The sequence below is a fragment of the Taeniopygia guttata genome, chromosome 3 (genome assembly GCF_048771995.1).
Source record: "Taeniopygia guttata chromosome 3, bTaeGut7.mat, whole genome shotgun sequence".
In the NCBI taxonomy this organism is placed as follows: Eukaryota; Metazoa; Chordata; class Aves; order Passeriformes; family Estrildidae; genus Taeniopygia; species Taeniopygia guttata.
Window position 1 is genome coordinate 563,186 of NC_133027.1, and position 24,513 is coordinate 587,698.

Here is a 24,513-nt window from a genome sequence, read left to right on the forward strand (position 1 = left end):
TGGGGCTGGTTTGGCCAGTAACAGACAGCCCGTGGCTAGTGAATGGCCTGTGGGGCTGGTTTGGCTAGTAACAGGGAGCCCGTGGCTAGTGAATGGCCTGTGGGGCTGGCTTGGCTAGTAACAGAGAGCCCGTGGCTAGTGAATGGCCTGTGGGGCTGGTTTGGCCAGTAACAGAGAGCCCGTGGCTAGTGAATGGCCTGTGGGGCTGGTTTGGCTAGTAACAGGGAGCCCGTGGCTAGTGAATGGCCTGTGGGGCTGGTTTGGCTAGTAACAGAGAGCCCGTGGCTAGTGAATGGCCTGTGGGGCTGGTTTGGCCAGTAACAGCCCTGCTGAGACAGACACACAGACAGACAGACACACGGATGGGATGGGATGGATTATTATGGGATAGGATCAATTATTATGGGATAGGATCAATTATTATGGGATGGGATGGGATGGTATGGATTATTAAGGGATGGGATGGGTTCTTATAGGGTGTGATGCACCAGTGGGGGCTGCTGTGAGAAGTGCCGGCACAGCGGGTACAACATTTCATTAACTTATTTTTAAATTTTGATGTATCTTATGTGTTTTTATCTATTTTTATCTGTTTTGAGATGTTTTTAATAAAATCACATGCTTTGCATGTTTTATGCAAGCATTTAGATATTCACATATTACATATGTAGACATTTACATATTTATTTATAAAGCTTTATATATATAGATATATATAGTATATATAAAAATACTTATTTATATATACTTATATTTATAAGCATATATATATACTATATATATAGTATATATATAAATACTTATTTATATATACTTAATTTACTTATATAAATATATAAGTAAATATATATTTATATATTAACTTATATATTTATATAATGTATATTTCTATATTACATATGTATATATTAATATACATATATATACATATATCTAAATGTAATTATATTTATATAAATTTGAGATGCATATATTTATATATTACAGATATAATACATTTAGTATTTATAAACTACAAATATATTTAATATTTGATATCTTATATATTATAAAGAAATATATAAAATTTATATATAAAAATATATATAAAATTTATAAATAAATACATAAATTTATATATAGATTGATATATGAAAATTTATATATGCATTTTATAGAAATATAGATGTTTATATAATATATATTGATATTTAAGTGTATATAAAATATGTAAAAAATATATTTTTAAATATAATATATATAATAATTATGTATATATTACATGTGTATAATTATATATATTAGAATATATTAAATATATTTTATTATATAATTATATATGTTGCAAGTGATATAACATATATGATATATATAATATATTTTATATAACATATATTTATATATGTTATATAAAGTAGATGTCTATATTTTATATATTATGCATATTTATATTTAAATTTATGTTTTTAGTTATTTATATATGTATTTTTAGATACAGAAATTTATCTATTGCATATATATTTATATATTTGTATATTACATACGTAGGTATTTATTGCATTACATATATAGATATTTTATCTGTTTTAATATATTTTTTAATTCTCACACTTGTGTATTTTAGATATATCCATATCATTTGACTTATTGCTAAAAGAGTGAATTTTTACATCTCATTTTACACTTTCTCCCAGCCCAGCCCAGCCCATTCCTGCGGTGCCATCCCAGAGCCTGAGGAGCGGCTGTGCAGCCGAGGTGACAGCGCTGTCCCCAGCAGCGCTGCTGGTGTGAGGTGACAGTGCTGTCCCCAGCAGCGCTGCTGTGTCCCCTCTGTGGGGAGGGACAGCCCAGGGCTCTGCAGAGCTCCAAAACCCCAAAATCCCCAAATGCCAAAATCCCAAAACCCCAAATCCCAAAACCCCAAAATGCCAAAACCCCAAACCCCAAAATCCCAAAGCCCAAAACCCCAAAACCCCAAAACCCCAAAACCCCAAAATCCCCAAACCCCAAAACCCCAAAATGCCAAAACCCCAAAACCCCAAACCCCAAACCCCAAACCCCAGGCTCCTGAGGGCTCGGGGACGTGCGGCTGTTACTGGGGCAACACGGCCCGGGAGCGGGGACACTGCAGTGACACTGCCAGGACCCGTGCACGGTGACACGGCCAGGACCCAGACACGGTGACACTGCCAGAACCCGTGCATGGTGACACTGCCAGCACCCTGTGCAATGGTGACACTGCCAGCACCCACCCCAAAACACCAAATCAGACCTGAAACCCCAAAATGCACCCAAACGCCAAATCAGATCTGCAACACCCACCCCAAAATGCACCCAAACACCAAACCTGAGCTGAAACCCCAAAATGCACCCAAACACCAAATCCGACCTGCAACACCCACCCAAACACCAAAGCAGACCTGGAGCACCCACCCCAAACACCAAACCAGACCTGGAGCACCCACCCAAACACCAAAGCAGACCTGGAGCACCCACCCCAAACACCAAACCAGACCTGGAGCACCCACCCAAACACCAAACCAGACCTGGAGCACCCACCCCAAACACCAAACCAGACCTGGAACACCCACCCCAAAATGCACCCAAACACCAAACCAGACCTGGAGCACCCACCCCAAACACCAAATCAGACCTGGAGCACCCACCCCAAACACCAAACCAGACCTGGAGCACCCACCCCAAACACCAAACCAGACCTGGAGCACCCGCCCCAAAGCGCACACAGCCAGGCAGGAGTGTCTGAATTTGCATAAATTTGTGTCAAAAGGTGCCCAGGCCTGGAGGGCTCCCAGGGCAGCCCATGGGACACCTCTGGGGACAATGGCACTGCCGCCTGTCCCATGGCCCGGGTTTGGAGGCACCACTGGCCTCCTCCTCCTCCTCCTCCTCCTCCTCCTCCTCCTCCTCCTCCTCATCCCCGCCTGAGCCTCCGCAGCCGCTCGGGAGGAAAAGAGCCCAGGAAGGAGGAAAAGGGAGAAAAGCCAGCAGAGATGGGCAGCAGAGATGGGCCAGGCCAGAGCCGGCCTTCCCCAGGGAGCCGGGCAGGGGGGCAATGTTTCCTGGTTCGAATGTTTCATGGTTCAAATGTTTCCTGCTTCGAATGTTTGTTTCATGGTTCGAATGTTTCCTGGTTCAAATGTTTCCTGGTTTGAATGTTTTATGGTTCGAATGTTTGTTTCCTGGTTCGAATGTTTTCTGGTTTGAATATTTCCTGGTGTGAATGTTTCATGGTTCAAATGTTTCCTGGTTCGAATGTTTCATGGTTCAAATGTTTCATGGTTCAAATGTTTCATGGTTCGAATGTTTGTTTTCTGATGTGAATGTTTCATGGTTTGAATGTTTCCTGATGTGAATATTTCCTGGTTTGAATATTTTCTGGTGTGAATGTTTCCTGGTGTGAATGTTTCCTGGTGTGAATGTTTCCTGGTTTTAATGTTTTCTGGTGTGAATGTTTCCTGGTTCGAATGTTTGTTTCCTGGTTTGAATATTTTCTGGGTTGAATGTTTCCTGGTGTGAATGTTTTCTGGTGTGAATGTTTCCTGGTGTGAATGTTTCCTGGTGTGAATGTTTCCTGGTGTGAATGTTTCCTGGTTTGAATATTTTCTGGTGTGAATGTTTCCTGGTTCGAATGTTTCCTGGTTTGAATGTTTCCTGGTTTGAATGTTTCCTGGTTTGAATGTTTCCTGGTTTGAATGTTTCCTGGTGTGAATGTTTCCTGGTGTGAATGTTTCCTGGTTTGAATGTTTTCTGGTGTGAATGTTTCCTGGTGTGAATGTTTCCTGGTTTGAATATTTTCTGGTTCAAATGCTTTCTGGTTCGCAGCTCGTCCCCCAGGTCTCATCCTGTGTCCTGGGAGCTCAGCATGTCTCCTGTTAGCCCTGGAGACTCTGGGTGGTGGCAGGTGTGAGGAAAGGAAAAGTCACAGAGCGTTTGTGGTTTGGAATCCCAGAACCACCGAGGGTGGAGGAGAGCTCCAAGATCAGGTCCAGGCTGTGCCCGGTCCTTGCCACCAGCCCAGGGCACTGAGTGCCACATCCAGACCTTGCCTGGACCTTGCTCTGGGCACTCCAATCCTCCTGGGCAGCCCCTGCCAAGGCCTGAGCACGTCCCAGGTGCAGAGGTGAGACTCAGTTCCTGGAGTCAGATCTCAGGGCTCGCTCTGTGCTCCAAACATCGGCCTCAGCTGTGAGGGGACAGATCTCAGTGTGTGTGACAGCCCAGCCCAGCCCACGTGTCCCCACCTTGGCCATCGTGGGCTGTGCAGATCATGGAATCCCAGCCTGGTTTGGGTGGGGAGGGACCTCAGAGCCCATCCAGTGCCACCCCTGCCATGGCAGGGACACTTCCACTGTCCCAGGGTGCTCCCAAATGTCCAACCTGGCCTTGGGCACTGCCAGGGGCAGCCACAGCTGCTCTGGGCACCCTCCTGACCCTGCCAGGGAACAATTCCGAATTCCCAAGGTCCCATCCAGCCCTTGTCCCCCTGTCCCACCACTCCAGGTGTGCTCACTGCTTGGAGCAAGGGACACCGTGACCCCCAGGCTGGCAGTGCCCACTCCTGCCACATCCAGGCAAGAGGAAACGTTTTTGTCACCAAGGCTCCTCTTTGAGTCACCGATATTCTTTGAGAAAGTGCCCGGGGAGCTGAATGTTTCATGTCAATCGTTCTGCACTGCCTGGCAGCAGCTGGCTGTGCTGATTTGCATTCCACGGGCAGCGGAGCAGCGGGGCTGGGAACGTCCCTCACCCATGGGTGACACGGCCCTGGAAAACACCGCGGCTGTGCCAGCGGCCGTGAGGTCACAGCACATCCTGAGGGGGACAGGGACGGGGATGGGGACAGGACAGGCTGCTCCCCCTCCCCGTGCAGCCCCTGGGGTGACTGAGCCACGCAGGGCTCAAAGGGGATCTGAAAGTTGTGGGTTCAGAGGAGTTTGAACATCGCCTTCCTAGAAACACCTGCTGGCCCCAGCCCTCGCTGCCGACCCCAGAGCGGTGACAAAGCCACTCCTGGGCGGCCAACGCCACCCTCAGCAGCGCTGACCTCCTGTGGCATCCTCCCAAAGACAGGCTGGAACTGTGGAGCCACTGAGCTGGAGATCCCTCTCAGACCATGGAGCCCACCCTGCCAGCACTGCCCAGGCCACTGTGTCCCTGTCCCCAAGTGCCACATCCACAGGGCCTTGGAACCCCTCCAGGGATGGGGAGTGCCCCCTGTGCCAGAGCAGGACAGCCCTTTCCAGTGGGAATTGTTCCCTGCCAGGGCAGGACAGCCCTTTCCAGTGGGAATTGTTCCCTGCAAAGGCAGGACAGCCCTTTCCAGGTGGGAATTGTTCCCTGCCAGGGCAGGACAGCCCTTTCCAGTGGGAATTGTTCCCTGCCAGGGCAGGACAGCCCTTTCCAGTGGGAATTGTTCCCTGCCAGGGCAGGACAGCCCTTTCCAGAGGGAATTGTTCCCAACACCCACCCTGAGCCTGCCCTGGCCCAGCCTGAGCCCATTTCCCCTTGTCCTGTCCCTGTTCCCTGGCAGCAGATCCCGACCCCAAATGCCAGGGGCTGAGCCACAGCTGCACATCTGCACAAAGCTCTCCGGGCTTCCATCTCCAGAAGGAAATAACCAAATAATCCCATCTCCTTATGGACCACGCCCTGTGTGAGAAAGGAAAGGAAAGGAAAGGAAAGGAAAGGAAAGGAAAGGAAAGGAAAGGAAAGGAAAGGAAAGGAAAGGAAAGGAAAGGAAAGGAAAGGAAAGGAAAGGAAAGGAAAGGAAAGGAAAGGAAAGGAAAGGAAAGGAAAGGAAAGGAAAGGAAAGGAAAGGAAAGGAAAGGAAAGGAAAGGAAAGGAAAGGAAAGGAAAGGAAAGGAAAGGAAAGGAAAGGAAAGGAAAGGAAAGGAAAGGAAAGGAAAGGAAAGGAAAGGAAAGGAAAGGAAAGGAAAGGAAAGGAAAGGAGGTGAGGTGGAGCTGAACAGGTTTGTGAGCTCCTCTCTGGCTCTGTTTTGGAGCTGCAGCCCCAGAAAACTCAGGAATTACTGGCTCATTGCATGTCCTTCCTGGAAACTGCTCCAGGGAGGACACAGAAGACAGATTTCAATTTAGAAAAACCACCAAGGGAACCTCTGACCTGGCTCCTGAAATGTTTGGGAGCCAACTTCGATTTATTGTCCCTGGCTTATGGAGTCTTGTCCACAGGAGCTGTGAGGTTTGACCTAAAATGCCATTTCCAGGGAGAAGAGGCCGAGCTGTGCCCTGAGCAGGGATCAGCTGCAGGGGCAGGGTGGGATGAAGGGAGGCAGTGCCACAGCAGCCTCCAGCAGCTCTCCAAGAGGCGTTTCACCATCCCCATCCCCTCCCTCAGCCCATCCTCTGGGGAGCTGCTGCCAAATTTCCTACACCACTGTGACAGAGGAAGGCTCTGAAGGAGAAAGGGATGGAAAAAGCTTTCAACCCTTTGGGCTGGAAGGAGCCCTGAGGGGTTTCTGCAGCACCTTTTTGGGGCAAGGTCAGCTGCAGGGTGCTGCTCTCTGAAAGGCTCCCCAGGGAGGCCTCCCCATCCCTGTGGGAATTCCCTGCTCCTGGAATTCCTGTCCCAGACCCAGCCCCAGCTGATGTGTGACCATGCACATCTGGAAAGGTGCTGGGGCAGGAGCAGGCAGATGAGCACAGCTGGATTTCCCTGCTATTTCCCTTCTGCCTCCTCCCCTCCTTGAGCAGAGATTTGTGGGACAAGGACACTGGAGAAGTGCTGGAGTTCTGGCTGCTGGGAATTTCAGATTTCTGTGCTGGCAGACTCTGAGCCCCAGGAGAGCTCTGCCTGTGGCCTGAGGCCCTGGAGAGGTTCCAAAATTGGTTGGGAGCGCTGGGATTGTGGGTGTGGAGTTGGTTAGAAGTGTGTGATGGCACAGGGTGGAAAACTCAGAGTTTGGGTTTTAGGATATAATAATATATAGAGAGCTGAGATGGAGGTTTTAGGGCAGTGGCTGCTCCTTCTTCTTCACCTTCTTCTCCGTGGGTTTGGGTGGTATTTTGTAATTGGACAGAAAAGCCCACCCTGCAGACTTTGAGGGATCAGTTGCTGGGTTAAAAGTGAAATTAATTGAGGTGTCATTTCGTAATTGGATAGTTTAGCCTTAAAAGACCCTGCAGGGAAAGCTAGCTGGCCATTGTGTGCCTCGTTAGGGGAACCCTGCAGAACTCACCATTTGTAACAGAGATAAGGAACAATAAACACCTGAGTCTGAACGTGAAATTCTGTCCCAAGAGCTTCAACCCCGACCTGGCCAGAGGTGGAATAAAGAAGCCCAGAACCGGCAGAGAAGCTGCCCCAGAGAGGGAAGGGACCCACAGCCCCCAGAGGTTTCCAGAGCTCCGTGAGCCCAGACCCAAGCTGACCCAGCTCCAGCTCAGTCCTGCTTGGAAGCGTGGGACCAGGGAATTGTTTAGGCTGGAGAGGACCTTTGGTTGAGTGCAACCATCGAGTTCATCTGCTTCAAGCAGAAGGTCGAACCAAAGAGCCCCACAAGCCCCTGAAGCTACAGATGCTCCCTGAGGAGCTCAGAAATCCACAGACTGATTTCACCACAGAAACATCCCAGCCTGGTTTGGGTGGGACAGGACCTCAGAGCCACCCAGTGCCACCCCTGCCATGGCAGGGACACTGCCACTGTCCCAGGGTGTCCCAGTGTCCAGCCTGGCCTGGGCACTGCCCTTGTCCATTTCCATGCAGAACGTCTTTCCAGGCGCAGATTAGAGCAGAAGGGACCTGGCACACACCAAACCCCAGAGCCAGCAGCTCCCAGGTAAGCAGTTCAGAGAAGCAAACATCTCCTCAGGCCCCAAATCCTGCAGGAACCACAGCACAAAGAGCAAAGAGAAGATGAACACAGGGCTCTGCCTCTGCTTGGTGGCTGTGTGCCCAGCAGAGGGTCCTGGCAGGGACCCCAGGGACAGGGTGGTGCTGAGCCTTCCTGGGGCACATCTCACCCGTGCTGTCCCAGGGAGGGACAGGCCCTGAGCTCCCCCAGGAGTCCCCAGGTCCAGCTGAGCGCTTTCATGGTGCTGGAACAGCCACTGAGCACTCCAGGGGTGTTACAGTGAGCTCCTGGACACCCTTTTGCCCCCCTTTCCCCGGGACCCTGTGACTCTGATCATGATAACCCCTGGATCCTCCCACCTGCCCCAATGGGGTTGGCGGGGAGCCAGGAGAGCCCACCCTGTCCAAAACCTATATAGACCCCTGAAACTTCCTGCTCTTCCTCTTCTGCCCCGCTCTCCATGGACACCACAGAATAAACAGAGCTGTTCCAACACCCTGGGGTAAGAGCCTCTTTTGAATACTTTTCCCTTTCCTGGAATTCCTCCCCTCACAGCCCCATATCTCTGAGCTGGTTGGATGCTAGAAAGGGCTGCGTGGAGGGGGGAAAACCATAGAAATTACAGTTGGCGCCCCAACGTGTGCTGCTCTGAGCCCACGAAGAAGCTGGACCCCCTATTTCAGTGGAATTCAACAGCTTTTGGGACAGTCAACTGCCCTGGTACTCTAGCTGCCTTTAAAAGCTTCGAGTGACAGGGACAGTCGCTCTCCCCAGGCACAGCAGCACCTCTGGCCCAGATGTCCTGCCCGTGCCAGGGCTGGGGGACACACACAGAGCCCGTTCCCAGCCCTGCACTGCCCGTGGCTCCCTCTGTGGCTCCTCTGGCCCAGCCCTCGGGCTCTCCGTGGGGAAATCCTGCCCTGGCAGGCTGGGGAGCAGCTCTGGCTGCCCCTGGAGCCCTGGCAGTGCCCAGGGCCAGGGCCTGGAGCACCCTGGGCACTGCCAGGTGTCCCTGCCCAGGCTGGGGGGGGAAGGAGGTGACATTTGAGATCCCACCCAAACCATCACAGGATTCGCCGACTCTGTGACCACAGAACCAACGCTCTGGAGGGCTACAGAAAACCCACGGTTCCTGCCACTGAAACACCACCAGAACTGCTGTTCCCTGCAATTCCTGCTCGGGGGCAGAGTGTGGGAGCACAGCCATGGACAGAGCGCTGGAGAACGCCGTGGAAGGAAACACCTGGGCCAGCCCAGCTGGTTCTGCTGCCCAGAGCCCTCCTGGCAGAGGTTTCCCCACAGCTCTGCCCAGATCCCTCCTGGCAGAGGTTTCTCCACAGTTCTGCTCCCCAGAGCCCTCCTGGCAGAGGTTTCCCCACAGTTCTGGTCCTCAGAGCCCTCCTGGCAGAGGTTTCCCCACAGTTCTGGTCCTCAACTCCTCCCCAGAGCCCTCCTGGCAGAGGTTTCTCCACAGTTCTGCTCCCCAGATCCCTCCTGGCAGAGGTTTCTCCTCAGATCCCTCCTGGCAGAGGTTTCCCCACAGTTTCTCCCCAGATCCCTCCTGGCAGAGGTTTCTCCACAGTTCTGATCCTCAGCTCCTCCCCAGATCCCTCCTGGCAGAGGTTTCCCCACAGTTCTGGTCCCCAGAGCCCTCCTGGCAGAGGTTTCTCCTCAGATCCCTCCTGGCAGAGGTTTCCCCACAGTTTCTCCTCAGATCCCTCCTGGCAGAGGTTTCCCCACAGTTTCTCCCCAGATCCCTCCTGGCAGAGGTTTCCCCACAGTTCTGGTCCCCAGAGCCCTCCTGGCAGAGGTTTCTCCTCAGATCCCTCCTGGCAGAGGTTTCCCCACAGTTTCTCCCCAGATCCCTCCTGGCAGAGGTTTCTCCACAGTTCTGCTCCCCAGATCCCTCCTGGCAGAGGTGTCCCCACAGCCCTGCCCAGCCTGGGTGTCCCAGCCCCACAGTGGGTTTGCAGCGTGGGGAGCACAGGGCAGCTCTTCCCCCCTCTGCCACAGCTCTGCCTGTGCTGGAGATGCCCAAAGCCTCAGCTCCGAGCTCCCATCCCCATCCCCATCTGTGGTGGCCCGGCCATCTCCTCCTGCCTGACACCAGGAGCAGACCCAAACCCCTCGCAGGAAGGCTGAACAGTAATTAATTCAGGACAGAAATAATGAACTACAGAGGAATTTCAATTTACACGCCTTTCTATTTTAACAGAGAACCCCTGACAGCTGATTTTGGGGGAGAAAAAAGAAACCTCCAACCACACTGAAACCTGCTTTGCACGAGGCTGCTGCAGCCCACGCCGCAGGGAGGGAGCAGAGCTGCCTCTGGGTCTGCTCTGGGGTGTCTGCAGGCAGGGCATGCACCCCTGGGCCCCACAGCTGCAGGAAAAGCTGCAATGCTGCAGGAAAAGCTGCAATGCTGCTGGGCCCGGTGCAGGACCTGCCTCTGTCCTTGTCCCTGCAGCTCTGCCAGCTCAGGGCTCTGCTGGGACACAGGGACAGCGTGGGACAGAGCCCAGTCCTGGGAGCCCAGAGCCCATTTCTGGGATCCCATCCCATTTTTGGGATCCCCAGAGCCCATTTCTGAGAGCCCCAGACCCCATTTGTGGGAATCCCATCCCACTCTTGGGATTCCATCCCATTTCTGAGAGCTCCAGAGCCCATTTCTGGGATCCCATCCCATTTTTGGGATCCCCAGACCTTTTTTCTGAGAGCCCCAGACCCCATTTGTGGGATTCTCATCCCACTCTTGGGAGCCCAGGCCCATTTCTGGGATCCCTGGCCCCATTTCTGTGATTCCAGACCCCATTTTTGGGATCCCAGGCCCCCTTTCTGAGCGCTCCAGACCCCAGTTCTGGGATCCCATCCCATTTTTATGATCCTAGACTCCATTTTTATGATCCTAGACTCCATTTCTGGGATCCCATCCCATTTCTGGGAGCCCAGACCCCATTTTTGGTATCTCAGCCCCCATTTCTGAGAGCTCCAGACCCCAGTTCTGGGATCCCATCCAATTTTTATGATCCCAGGCCCCATTTCTGGGATCCCATCCCATTTCTGGGATCCCTGGCCCCATTTTGGGATCCCAGGCCCCATTCCTGGGATTCCAGACCCTATTTTTGGGATCCCAGGCCCCATTTCTGGGATCCCATCCCATTTCTGGGATCCCATCCCATTTTTGGGATCCCAGCCCCCATTTCTGAGAGCTCCAGACCCCATTTCTGGGATCCCAGACCCCATTTTTGGGATCCCAGGCCCCATTTTTGGGATCCCAGACCCCATTTCTGGGATCCCAGGCCCCATTTTTGGGATCCCATCCCAGTTTTGGGATCCATCCCCACCCCACAGCCTCTGGCCCTGCACATCACGAGCTCAGTCTCGGGGCTGTTGTTTCCCTGCGAGGTATTTCTGCAGGATTCGGGGCAGCTCTGCCATTGTTGTGTTTTCCTTTGGTTTTTGTTTTCCATCAGCCATTGAACAATTATTTACGTTAAGCAGGAAGGGAGGAGAGGCCCTTGCAGAGCTGCAGATGAAACTGCTGCTGCTGCTGCTGCTGCTGCTGCCTGAGTAATTCCAGCTCGATCGAAGCGTGGGCTAAAAATAATCCAACCCCCTCCCTGCAAGCGCCCTGCGAGGGAAATACAGAAATACTGAAATACTGAAATAATACTGAAATACTGAAATCCTGAAATCCTGAAATCCTGAAAGCAGAAAACAAGCCCCTAAATCCCCCCTGGCCGGGGCTGGCAGCCCGGCTGCTGCAGGGAAATTCAATTTCCCCCTCCTGTCCTCCCTGGACCCCTCCCGGAGCCACATGGAAGCTCATTAGTGGGGAAGGCTAATCACCTTTGTGAGCATTAATGACATGCCGAGCGCAGGGACGGCTTGGTGGCAACAGAGGCAGGGAGGCAGGGCAGGCTGGCCCCGTTCCCAGAGAGCCCAGAGATCCTACAGATCCCAGATATCCTACAGATCCCAGACATCCCAGAGATCACAGAGAGCCCAGAGATCCTACAGACCCCAGAGATCCTACAGATCCCAGATATCCTACAGATCCCTCAGATCCTACAGATCCTAGAGATCCTACAGATCCCTCAGATCCTACAAATCCTAGAGATCCCAGATATCCTACAGATCCTACAAATCCCAGAGATCCTACAGATCCTACAGATCCTACAAATCCCAGAGATCCTACAGATCCCACAGATCCCAGAGATCCTACAGATCCCAGAGATCCTACAGATCCTACAGATCCTACAGATCCTACAAATCCCAGAGATCCTACAGATCCTACAGATCCTACAGATCCTACAGATCCCAGATATCCTACAGATCCCACAGATCCCAGAGATCCTACAGATCCCAGATACCCTACAGATCCCTCAGATCCTACAGATCCTACAGATCCCAGAGATCCTACAGATCCCAGATATCCTACAGATCCTTCAGATCCCACCGATCCCAGATATCCTACAGGTCCCTCAGATCCTACAGATCCTAGATATCCTACAGATCCTACAGATCCCAGAGATCCTACAGATCCCTCAGATCCCTCAGATCCTACAGATCCTACAGATCCCACAGATCCAAGAGATCCTACAGATCCCAGAGATCCTACAGATCTTATAGATCCCAGAGATCCTACAGATCCCTCAGATCCTACAGAGCCATCAGATCCTACAGATCCCAGATATCCTACAGATCCCAGAGATCCCAGAGGTCCCTGAAATCCCACAGATCCCAGAGATCACACATATCCCACAGATCCCACAGATCCCAGAGATCGCTCAGATCCTACAGATCCCTGAGATCCCACAGATCCCGGAGACCCCATATATCCCACAGATCCATCAGATGCCACAGATCCCTCAGATCTCTCAGATCCCACAGATCTCTCTCCCCCAGGTGGGGTGGGGACACACACCCAGAGGATGAGGATGGAGCATCCCTGTGAGATCCTGGTCTGCTCCCCACTGCCAGAGGATGAGGATGAGGATGAGGATGAGGATGAGGATGAGGATGAGGATGAGGACCACGTTCCCCACTCCCAGAGGATGAGGATGAGGATGAGGATGAGGATGAGGATGAGGATGAGGACCACGTTCCCCACTCCCAGAGGATGAGGATGAGGATGAGGATGAGGACCACGTTCCCCACTCCCAGAGGATGAGGATGAGGATGAGGATGAGGACCACGCTCCCCACTCCCAGAGGATGAGGATGAGGATGAGGATGAGGATGAGGATGAGGACCCCACTCCCCACTCCCAGAGGCACGCGCTGCCCCAGGAGGTGGCACGGGAGGAGCTGGGTGTGCTGTGACACCCCGACATCCATGGGGACAGACAAACTGCCCGTGGCACCCGGCTGGAGAGGGGCTGGGCTCGCTGCAAACACGGCTGCACCTGGGCCAGCCTGCCCGGTGCAATTCCTGCATGCGGGTGCAATTCCTGCAGCAGCAATTCCTGCCCGGGGACAGGGATGTGACCAGGCTGTGGCCCCAGGGAGGTGGCAGCTGCCCGGGGACAGCAGTGTGACCAAGCTGTGTCCCCAGGGAGGTGGCAGCTGCCCGGGGACAGGGATGTGACCAGGCTGTGTCCCCATGAGGGTGGCAGTGCCCGGGGACAGCAGTGTGACCAGGCTGTGTCCCCATGAGGGTGGCAGCTGCCTGGGGACAGGGATGTGACCAGGCTGTGGCCCCAGCCCTGCCGCATCTCGCCATTCCCGGAGCGCTGTTTGTTTTCATTCCTCTCCATCCCCCAGCTGCGGGACCCAGAGCGGGATCAGGAAACAATCAGATCTCGGTTACCACACAGAACGGCGCCTTTGCCCGGCTCCTTTCAAAGCCTGACATTTTTGCTTTTATCCGCCATTCCCACAGTGCCGGGGCATGTGCTGCCCCCCCTCCGCCCGCGGGGCCCGCCGGGGGTCCCGGAGCTGCGCTCAAGATGTTCCAGATTGTTCCATCGGAGCTGCGCTCAAGATGCTCCAGATGGTTCCATGGGCACCGCCGCCTTCCCGGGATTCCTGCAGCTCCCATTCCCATCCCAGGCCGTGGCCACTCGCAGTACAGAGGCTGCAAGCGGGCGTTATTGCAGTTTTGCTCTCAGAATTATTATTATTATTATTATTATTGTCATCATCATCATCGTCATCATCGCTCAGAATTATCCCAGCTTTGCGTTCCCTGCCTTGGCCTCATCGCTGGGGGCTTTCCCCCCCTGCACCCTGCAGGAGCAAATCCTCTGATTCTGGGAGCACCCGAGGCGAGCAGGAGATTTCCCTGTCCTGGGATTGTCCCGGGATTGTCCCAGGATTGTCCCAGGATTGTCCCAGGGTCACCCTGCACTCGCAGGGACAGGGGAAAGGTCTGATTTCCCTGTCCCTACAAAAACAGCCTGGGAGGTTCATGCAGGCTGCAGAGAGAGGAGGGTCCCCATTCCTGCGGCTCCCACAGGGCAGAGGAGCCATCCCCTCGCCCAGAAAACACCAAAAGCTCCAATTCATGGAATCAGGGAATGGTTTGGGCTGCAGGGACCTCAGAGACCACCCAGTGCCAGCCCTGCCATGGTGGCACAGACGGGGCTGCTGGAACTGGGAATTGCTGCTGGAACTGGGAATTGTTCCTCAGGCCCACAGACGGGGCTGCTGGAACTGGGAATTGTTCCTCAGGCCCACAGACGGGGCTGCTGGAACTGGGAATTGTTCCTCAGACCCACAGACGGGGCTGCTGGAACTGGGAATTGCTGCTGGGCCCACAGACGGGGCTGCTGGAACTGGGAATTGTTCCTTGGGCCCACAGACGGGGCTGCTGGAACTGGGAATTGCTGCTGGGCCCACAGACGGGGCTGCTGGAACTGGGAATTGTTCCTCAGGCCCACAGACGGGGCTGCTGGAACTGGGAATTGTTCCTCAGACCCACAGACGGGGCTGCTGGAACTGGGAATTGTTCCTCAGGCCCACAGACGGGGCTGCTGGAACTGGGAATTGTTCCTCAGGCCCACAGACGGGGCTGCTGGAACTGGGAATTGTTCCTCAGACCCACAGACGGGGCTGCTGGAACTGGGAATTGCTGCTGGGCCCACAGACGGGGCTGCTGGAACTGGGAATTGCTGCTCAGACCCACAGACGGGGCTGCTGGAACTGGGAATTGTTCCTCAGACCCACAGACGGGGCTGCTGGAACTGGGAATTGTTCCTCAGACCCACAGACGGGGCTGCTGGAACTGGGAATTGTTCCTCAGGCCCACAGACGGGGCTGCTGGAACTGGGAATTGTTCCTCAGGCCCACAGACGGGGCTGCTGGAACTGGGAATTGCTGCTCAGGCCCACAGACGGGGCTGCTGGAACTGGGAATTGCTGTTCAGACCCACAGACGGGGCTGCTGGAACTGGGAATTGTCTGAAGGCATCGCTCTGTGGGTCTGGGGCAGAGGAAAGGACAAGGATGGATTGTCTGAGGGCATCGCTCTGTGGGTCTGGGCAGAGGAAAAGGAACCACCGTGAGGGACCTGCCTGGGCACCCCGCCGCAGTTTGGGGTTTTCCCTGGAGGGTTTGCCAGCTCTGTGATCTGTGGCTCTACAGCCGGTAAAAACCGGGAGAAAAGGGGCTGGAGGATCCAGGAGGAATCCCTCAGGGATCCAGCCGCTTCACGTTCTAATTACGGGCACAAAAATAACCCCGCTCTAATGACACTTCCTGATGACACAAAGGTTAGGATGAATCACTCGTACAGAGGCAGTGCAGAGCCTCACACACGCTCTGGAGGCTGGGCTGGCGTGGGGAGCACTCACGATCCGAGAACTCCGGGTGTAAGCCCGGCTCAGGCAGCAGGGCAGCCCCAGGCACTGCCACGAGGCCATCCCCAAACACCCAAACCCCAAATCCCCAAACCCCCAAACCCCAAATCCCCAAACACCCAAACCCCAAATCCCCAAACACCCAAACCCCGAATCCCCAAATCCCCAAACCCCAAAACCCCAAACCCCAAATCCCCAAACTCCAAACACCCAAACTCCAAATCCCCAAACTCCCAAACCCCTAAACCCCAAATCCCCAAATCCTCAAACTCCCAAACCCCTAAACCCCAAATCCCCAAACTCCCAAATCCCCAAATCCCCAAACCCCCAAACACCCAAACTCCAAATCCCCAAACTCCCAAACCCCTAAACCCCAAATCCCCAAATCCTCAAACTCCCAAACCCCTAAACCCCAAATCCCCAAACCCCCAAATCCCCAAATCCCCAAATCCCCAAACCCCTAAACCCCCAAACACCCAAATCCCCAAACCCCCAAACCCCCAAACCCCCAAATTCTCAAATCCCTGCAGAACGTGTCCAGAGGGAGGAACTTGAAATGGAAAAGGAGAAATGGGTGGGGGAAAAGACACAAACCCTGTTCTCCATTTAGCAAAAGCAAAACCTCAAGGCCAGGAGCTCAAAAGGAGTGGATCCATGGGATGTCCATGGGATATCCATGGGATGTCCATGGGATGTCCATGGGATGTTCATGGGATATCCATGGGATGTCCATGGGATGTTCATGGGATGTTCATGGCATATCATGGGATGTCCAGGAGATGTCCATGGGATATCCATGGGATGTCCATGAGATGTCCAGGGGATATCCATGGGATATTCATGTGCTGTCCATGGGATGTCCATGGAATATCCATGTGCTGTCCATGGGATATCCATGGGATGTCCATGGGGTGTCCATGGTATGTCTATGTGCTGTCCATGGGATATCAATGGGATACCATGGGCTGTCCATGGGATATCCAGGGGATATCCATGGGATATCCATGTGATATCCATGGGATGTCCATGGGACGTCCATGTGCTGTCCATGGGATGTCCAGGGGATGTCCATGGGATATCCATGTGATGTCCATGGGATATCCATGGGATGTCCATGGGATGTCCATGGGATATCCACAGATAACTGCCATGCACAAAGGCTGCCGGTGGAATGGAGGAGCACAGCAAGAAAAGGAGCCCCTGCTGAGGCACAAACCCCAAAGAGCAAAGCGCAGCTCAGCATTTTTGCAGGATTTCGGCTCGAGCAGGGTTTGCCAGAGCTCCCCAGGGAACTCTGCAGGTGTTTTCTCCTCCCAAACCCCTCAGGATCAGCCCCTGGGCCTCAGGACGGGGACAAGGATGAAGTCACAGCTGCTGGGGCAGCTCATCCTCACCCAGGGAGCATTTCTGCCTCCTGCAGCCCAGCCCCTCCGTATCAGCACCCATTCCCAAGGCAGAGGCTGGGGAACTCGGGCCTAAGAGCCCCTGGACAGCTGCTGAAGAGTTTTTTTCTTTGCCTACTGATACCCATTTTTAATAAATCTTGAAGTAACAAGGAAATTCCAGTGGCACAATCGCATTTTCCGGGATAATAATAAAAGGAAAAGGGGAATGACTGGGAAGCTGACATCAGTGAGAAACAGGAAAAAGGACAGAAAAGCTGAGAGGAGATGGGAACAGGAAAAAAATGACAGGATTGTGACAGAGGATTGGCACCAGGAGCTTTTGGTGGCTGTGGCAAAGGGAAGTGGGGCTGGGAATGCTGAGGGTGCCAAGGGAGAGGGGAACACCAGAGCCAAACTCTTCTGGAGAGCACAGGCAGAGGGGAGAAGGTGCTCAGGAGGGGAGAAAAGCCAAGCAGAGGCATTAATTGAGATTTGCAATTACCTGGGGACACCCCCGTTCTCCACCAAGGGGCTGGGAGGGGCTGGCTTGGCTGCTGCAGGTGAGCAGGGTGGAAATGCAGGGCAGAGATGGGCCAGGAGAGGTACAACCAAGCCCAGCTGAGTTAGACCAAGCCCAGCTGAGTTAGACCAAGCCCAGCTGAGTTAGACCAAGCCCAGCAGAGGCTAGACATGACCACGCTGGGCTGGAGACAAGGTGATCTTCAACAGCCTGGGGTGCAGCAATGGGAATTCAAACCCAGGGATCCTTTGTTCTCACAACAGCACCAGGGATAGTCCTGGTTCAAATGGTGAATACAGAATGGAATTGTGCTGGATTCAAAACCTGAATGAACCAGGTGAACTGGCCTGGGGAAGTTTTCATACAAAACCCCCATTTCCTACGTTTAGAAATTTCCGATTTCTACACAGAACTGGAGAAGTGCAGAAAAAGCAGTGGCGGTGCAGCAGTTGTCTTCCCGAGGAATGGAAATGTTTCAGACACTTTGAAAAGGCTGCTGTGAGGGAAAACCACCTGACTCATGGCAGGAGAGATGACAAAAGCACACGTTATTGTTCCTTCCAGGAGAGAAGGGGCTGTGCACAGTAAAACCCAATCACTGCACAGTAAAACCCAATCACTGCACAGTCTGAACTCCTGAGCTTGCAACTCCTGCGAGCTGCAGCTGCAACGCTGCAGGAAAGCAGCCAGGACAGGGCTGGGCACTGTGGGAATCCAGGGCTTCCCTCTGGCTGCCCTGGGACCCTGGCAGGGGTCAGGAACCCCCCTGGACAGAGCCCCCAGAGACACTGGCTGTGATCTCTGTCCATGGAAAAGAGTTTTCAATCTTACAGGATGAATTACAAGCTCTGAGTGTTTGATATGAGTAATAATTAGTGTGGCACTGGTGCAAAAGTAAAATTTTAGGATTCTAGATGAGGGGTTCAAAGGGGACAAGATGGAGGAAATTGGGTGTGTCTTGTCCTTTTTCTCCTTCTTCATGCCCTCCATGTTTCACTGTGGTGTTGGCATTTTTCTGTTGGTTCAGGCTGGGGACACACTGTCCAACGTAGGTGACAGATATTGGCACGTTATTGTAAATCCAGCACAGGTAGTTTCTGGTATTTAATGTTTGTACCATCCCACTGAGGGGTGTTACATTGGCACGTTATTGTAAATCCAGCACAGGTAGTTTGTGGTATTTAATGTTTGTACCATCCCACTGAGGGCAGAGCCCCACACGCTGCCCTGCAGGACAGAGCTGCGGCAGGGCAGCAGAACATGTTAGAGATAAACAGAATAAACAACCTTGAAACAGCACAGACCAATTATGGCTTCTTCTCTAACAGAGGGGCTGACAGACAGACTTTCTACAATCTTGGGATCACCAATACCTCAGATCCCGACAGGCAGGAGGCTGGACAGGGGAGGAATGCCTGGGGCAGGGAAGCAGAGCCCAGTCCTTGCCAGGAGGTGTTTGGGATGCTCTGAGGGGGAGGCAGGGAAGAGCAGTTCTGCTTCCAAAGTGACGTGTGTGAGGAAAGGAGGTGTGGAGTCATCCTGGGGGAGAGAGCCGTGGGGTGGTGATGGAAACGGGAGCTGTGCCCAGGATTAATCACTAATTAATGATGTGGCTTCAGCTGCTGGAGGGGAGGAAGCTGCCTGCAAACACAGGGCTGCTCATCTCCTGGGAAGTGTGAAAGCAGCTCCAGGGCCCTGCAGGACCTCGGGAACTGCAGCTCCAGGGCCCTGCAGGACCTCGGGAACTGCAGCTCCAGGGCCCTGCAGGACCTCGGGAACTGCAGCTCCAGGGCCCTGCAGGACCTTGGGAACTGCAGCTCCAGGGCCCTGCAGGACCTTGGGAACTGCAGCTCCAGCCTTGAGCCCGCTGGAAAAGGGAGAGGAGGGAGCCAGCGAAGGCAGAATGTGGGCGAGGACAGAAAACTCGGGAAAATATTGAAATTCCTCGTGCCTTCCATCACTTCCTGGAACGCTTTCCCAATATTTTATGCAGTCCTGAAGGACTCTGGAGGCTGTGCTGGGGAAGCTGCGGGCTGGAGGTGAGGATGAGCAAGGCAGGTGCTGCTGTAGCCCAGGGGATGCCAGGAGAGCCAGAGCTGGGCCGGGCCATGGGCACGGGGCTCGGGCTGCCCACGGGGCTGGCTGGCACAGGGGCTCCACAAAATGCCACTGGCAGGGCAGGGACGGAGCTGCTGGGATGGGAGAAACTCTGGGAAAATCCCACATTATCCATGAGAGATGAAGAAAGGATGATGGCACAGGGACAGGAGCTGCTGGGATGGGAGAAACTGGGAAAATCCCACATTATCCATGAGGGATAAGGGCACAGGGACAGAAGCTGCTGGGATGGGAGAAACTGGGAAAATCCCCCATTATCCATGAGGGACAAAGAAAGGATGATGGCACAGGGACAGGAGCTGCTGGGATGGGAGAAACTCTGGGAAAACCATGCATTATCCATGAGGGATGAGGGCACGGGCACCAGGAGCTGCTGGGATGGGAGAAACCCTGGGAAAATCCCACATTATCCATGAGAGATGAAGAAAGGATGATGGCACAGGGACAGGAGCTGCTGGGATGGAAGAAACTGGGAAAATCCCACATTATCCATGAGGGACAAGGCACAGGGACAGGAGCTGCTGGGATGGGAGAAACTCTGGGAAAATCCCACATTATCCATGAGGGACAAGGGCACAGGGACAGGAAGGGCTGGGATGGGAGAAACCCTGGGAAAATCCCACATTATCCATGAAGATCTGTGCCAGATCCATGCCAGTGCTGAGCCCTGAACAATTCCAGACCCTGGGAAGTGCCAGACCCGTGCCAGTGCTGAGCCCTGAGCAATTCCAGACCCTGGGAAGTGCCAGACCTGTGCCAGTGCTGAGCCCTGAACAATTCCAGACCCGTGCCAGTGCTGAGCCCTGAGCAATTCCCCAGCCTGGGAAGTGCCAGACCCGTGCCAGTGCTAGAAAATGAAGGAGGCAAAGCCCCTGTGTGGGTTTTGGGTATCAGCACTGAGCCCCTGGGCCCATCCTGCTGCTCAATCTCTGTCTCCTCCCAGATGGGGGAACCCTGCTCAGGGCTGGGATGTTCATCCACAGCTGCCAGACGCAGCCAGAGCACTAAAAATAGATTTCAGCAAGATGGATCCCTCACTGGTCACAGCCTGGCGTGCTAAATGCACTCCCAACAGGATCGAGAAATGGGGCTTTGCTCCCAATAAACTCCCACCTAACCATGGCATGACAAAACATGAGCACAGTTTGATTTCTGTAGCTCCAGATTCCCTCTGAATGGAGCAGTTAAAGGAGATTCAATGAGAAATGGGGAGTTTGATGAGCAGGGCAGAGCAGAGCGAGGAGCACAGCTGAGGAAAGCATCTCTCAGTGCTGCTGTGAAACAACAGCTTCCAAAATGCACCCGGTAAAGGCTCTGCAGGCAGGCTAATGAATATGAATTTAGGGTGACATTTGTGGCTCTCTGGTGAGTCAGTCTGTGCTTCAGGCAGAGAATTGGGGCTCGCAGTGCCCTCGGCTCCCGTGCCCAGCTCCTTGCCAGGCTGGGCACACACAGAGCAGGGACACGGCGGGGATGGCAGGGGCACAGAGCTGCCTCCTCAGGCTCCAGCCTCTCCTCCTCCTCCTCTCCTCCTCCTCCTCATCCTCCTCTTCTCCTCCTCCTCCTCTCCTCCTCATCCTCCTCCTCCTCATCCTCCTCTCCTCCTCCTCCTCCTCCTCCTCCTCCTCTCCTCCTCATCCTCCTCCTCCTCCTCCTCCTCCTCCTGCTCAGCTCTGCACACACCAGGGCAGGGCAGCATTCCACTTCCACTCCTGGAGTGATCCCAGAGCCCCTGAGGCTGGAAAAGCCCCCCCAGACCTCCCAGCACAAGCTGTGCCCCATGCCCACCTTGTCCCCAGCCCAGAGCTCCGAGTGCCACCTGCAGGGATGGGCACCCCGACCCTCCCTGGGCAGCCCTGCCAAGGCCTGAGCGCCAGGGTGGGCAGGAATAGCCCCAGGGTGGGCAGGAATAGCCCCAGGGTGGGCAGGAATAGCCCCAGGAGGGCAGGAACAGCCCCAGGGTGGGCAGGAATAGCCCCCAGGGTGGGCAGGAATAGCCCCAGGGAGGGCAGGAATAGCCCCAGGGAGGGCAGGAATAGCCCCAGGAGGGCAGGATGAGTGCCAGGGTGGGCAGGATGAGCCCCAGGATTTCCAGAGCTAAGGAAGCAGAGCCCCAGGATTCCCAGAGCTGGGGATGCAGATCCCCAGGATTTCCAGCGCTGGGGATGCAGGAACCCCAGGATTTCCAGAGCTAAGGAAGCAGAGCCCCAGGATTTCCAGAGCTGGGGATGCAGAGCCCCAGCATTTCCAGAGTTGGGGATGCAGGAACCCCAGGATTTCCAGAACCCCAGGATTTCCAGAGCTGGGAAAGCAGAGCCCCAGGATTTCCAGAGCTAAGGAAGCAGAGCCCCAGGATTTCCAGAACTAAGGAAGCAGAGCCCCAGGATTTCCAGAACTAAGGAAGCAGAACCCCAGGATTTCCAGAGCTGGGGATACAGGAGCCCCAGGATTTCCAGAGCCCCAGGATTTCCAGAGCTGAGGAAGCAGGATCCCCAGGATTTCCAGAGCTAAGGATGCAGAGCCCCAGCAGGGACAGCAGAGGCACGGCTGGCTCAGGGGTGTTCTGGGGGAGCTGCTGCCCCCCGTTTCCGTGGATCCCCGTGCTGGGGCTGCTCCAGCAGCTGCTGCAGGCATGTTTGGGAAGGCAGCCCCTGGTGTCCCAGCACAGCCCCTTTGATCTCGGGAGGGGAGGAAGGCTCTCGGCTAATTGGGAACACGCGGCCACGGCGCTCCCACGCCCGCAGCCCCTCCTGGCACCCCGCAGCCCCCGAGCAGGGCACGGCTCTGTCCTGTCCCTGCCACCCAGCCCAGCAGCAGCCCGGGCTGCCCTGCCCCTCTGGGGGCTGAGTGCCCCTGCAAAAGCCCCTGGGCAGCAGCAGCTGCTCGCTGGGGTGCTGCTGTGCCACCCCACAGCCCAGGTCCTGCACCCCATGGCCCACATCCACACCCCATGTCCTACAGCCCATGGCCCACATCCCACACCCCATGTCCTACAGCCCATGTCCTACATCCCATGTCCTACATCCCAGGTCCTGCACACCATGGCCCACATCCACACCCCATGTCCTACAGCCCATGTCCTGCACCCCATGGCCTACATCCCAGATCCCAGATCCCACACCCCATGTCCTACACCCCATGTCCTGCATCCCATGGCCCACATCCCAGATCCCACATCCCAGATCCCACATCCCACAGCCCATGTCCTGCACCCCATGGCCCACATCTCAGATCCCACATCCCAGATCCCACACCCCATGTCCTACAGCCCATGTCCTGCACCCCATGTCCCATGTCCCACGTCCCACATCCCAGATCCTATGTCCTACACCCCAAATCCCACACCCCACACCCCAAATCTGACATCTAAATCCCATGTCCCATACCCCACACTCCAAATCCCAAATCCCATGTCCTACATCCCAGATCCCACATCCCACACCCCATGTCCTACACCCCACATCCCATGTCCTACGCCCCAAATCCCACACCCCACACCCCAAATCTGACATCTAAATCCCATGTCCCATACCCCACACTCCAAATCCCAAATCCTGTATCCTAAACCCCACACCCCACATCCAACACCCCAAATTCCACACCCCACACCCCAAATCTCACACTCCAAATCCCAAATCCCACATCCCATGGCAGCAGGACCTGAATCCCACCCAGTGCCACCCCTGCCATGAGCAGAATGATCTGAAACCCACCCAGTGCCACCCCTGCCATGTGCAGAATGATCTGAAACCCACCCAGTGCCACCCCTGCCATGTGCAGAATGATCTGAAACCCGCCCAGTGCCACCCCTGCCATGTGAAGAACAACCTGAATCCCACCCAGTGCCACCCCTGCCATGTGCAGAATGACCTGAATCCCACCCAGTGCCACCCCTGCCACGTGCAGAATGATCTGAATCCCACCCAGTGCCACCCCTGCCATGTGCAGAATGATCTGAATCCCACCCAGTGCCACCCCTGCCATGGCAGCACGACCTGAATCCCACCCAGTGCCACCCCTGCCATGGCAGGGACACCTCCACTGTCCCAGTGCTCCAGCCCCAGTGTCCAGCCCGGCCTTGGGCACCTCCCTGAATGGCATTGGTTAAACCAAGATTTTCTGTGTCCCCGCTGTTTGAATTCTTGGTGGATTTAAGCCCATCTGCTTCGGGCTGGTGGAGCTGAGGGGCATTTCCAGCAGTAAATCACAAACACAGCTCCAGCCCTTCTCCATAACCCAGTTTGGGTTTCACGGCGCTTTTGGCTGCCCCACACCACGGCTGAGCCAGCAGTGCCCAACCTCAGCAGGAACAGGCCCCAGTCCATGATATTCCTGTCATGCCAACAGCACCAGGCTGCGCTTTATGGGTGTCTCTGTCCTGCTTCTAGCTGCTTCAAATCAGCTGCAACTACAAATAAAACCAAAAAACCCCACAGTTAAAAGGCTTTGCTCTTGCAGCAGAGCCATAATTGGTCCCATTTGTCAAGGAGATCCTTGGCCAGAGAGGAGACACCAAACACCCTCAGCCGCTGTCCTTGCAAGGGGCACAGAGACCTCCTGCCTCTGCCACACCCCGGACCTCTTCAGAGGAGAAATGAGCAATAATTGGGAACAATTCCTCCATGGAATTCCTCCATGGATTCCTCAAACCCAGCCCATCCCAGCCTGCAGGGACACCTCCCGCTGTCCCAGTGCTCCCAGCCCGTGTCCAGCCTGGCCTTGGGCACTGCCAGGGGCACCACAGCCAAGGGAATAATTCCTAATTCGCAATATCCAATGCAGATTTCCCCTCTTTCAGTCTGGGCCCATCAGTTCTTGCCCTGCCATTACAGTGCCCAGCGAACTGTCCCTCTCCAGCTCCTGGGAGGTGCTGTGAGGTC

At 54.3% G+C, this 24,513-nt stretch overlaps 1 protein-coding gene across 4 annotated transcripts in view; it reads right to left on the reverse strand.

Annotated features, from left to right (window-relative positions):
• The window catches only part of DTNB (dystrobrevin beta), a 131,743-nt gene that overhangs the window by 15,316 nt on the left and 91,914 nt on the right, over window positions 1-24,513 (reverse strand). The window lies entirely within an intron of this gene.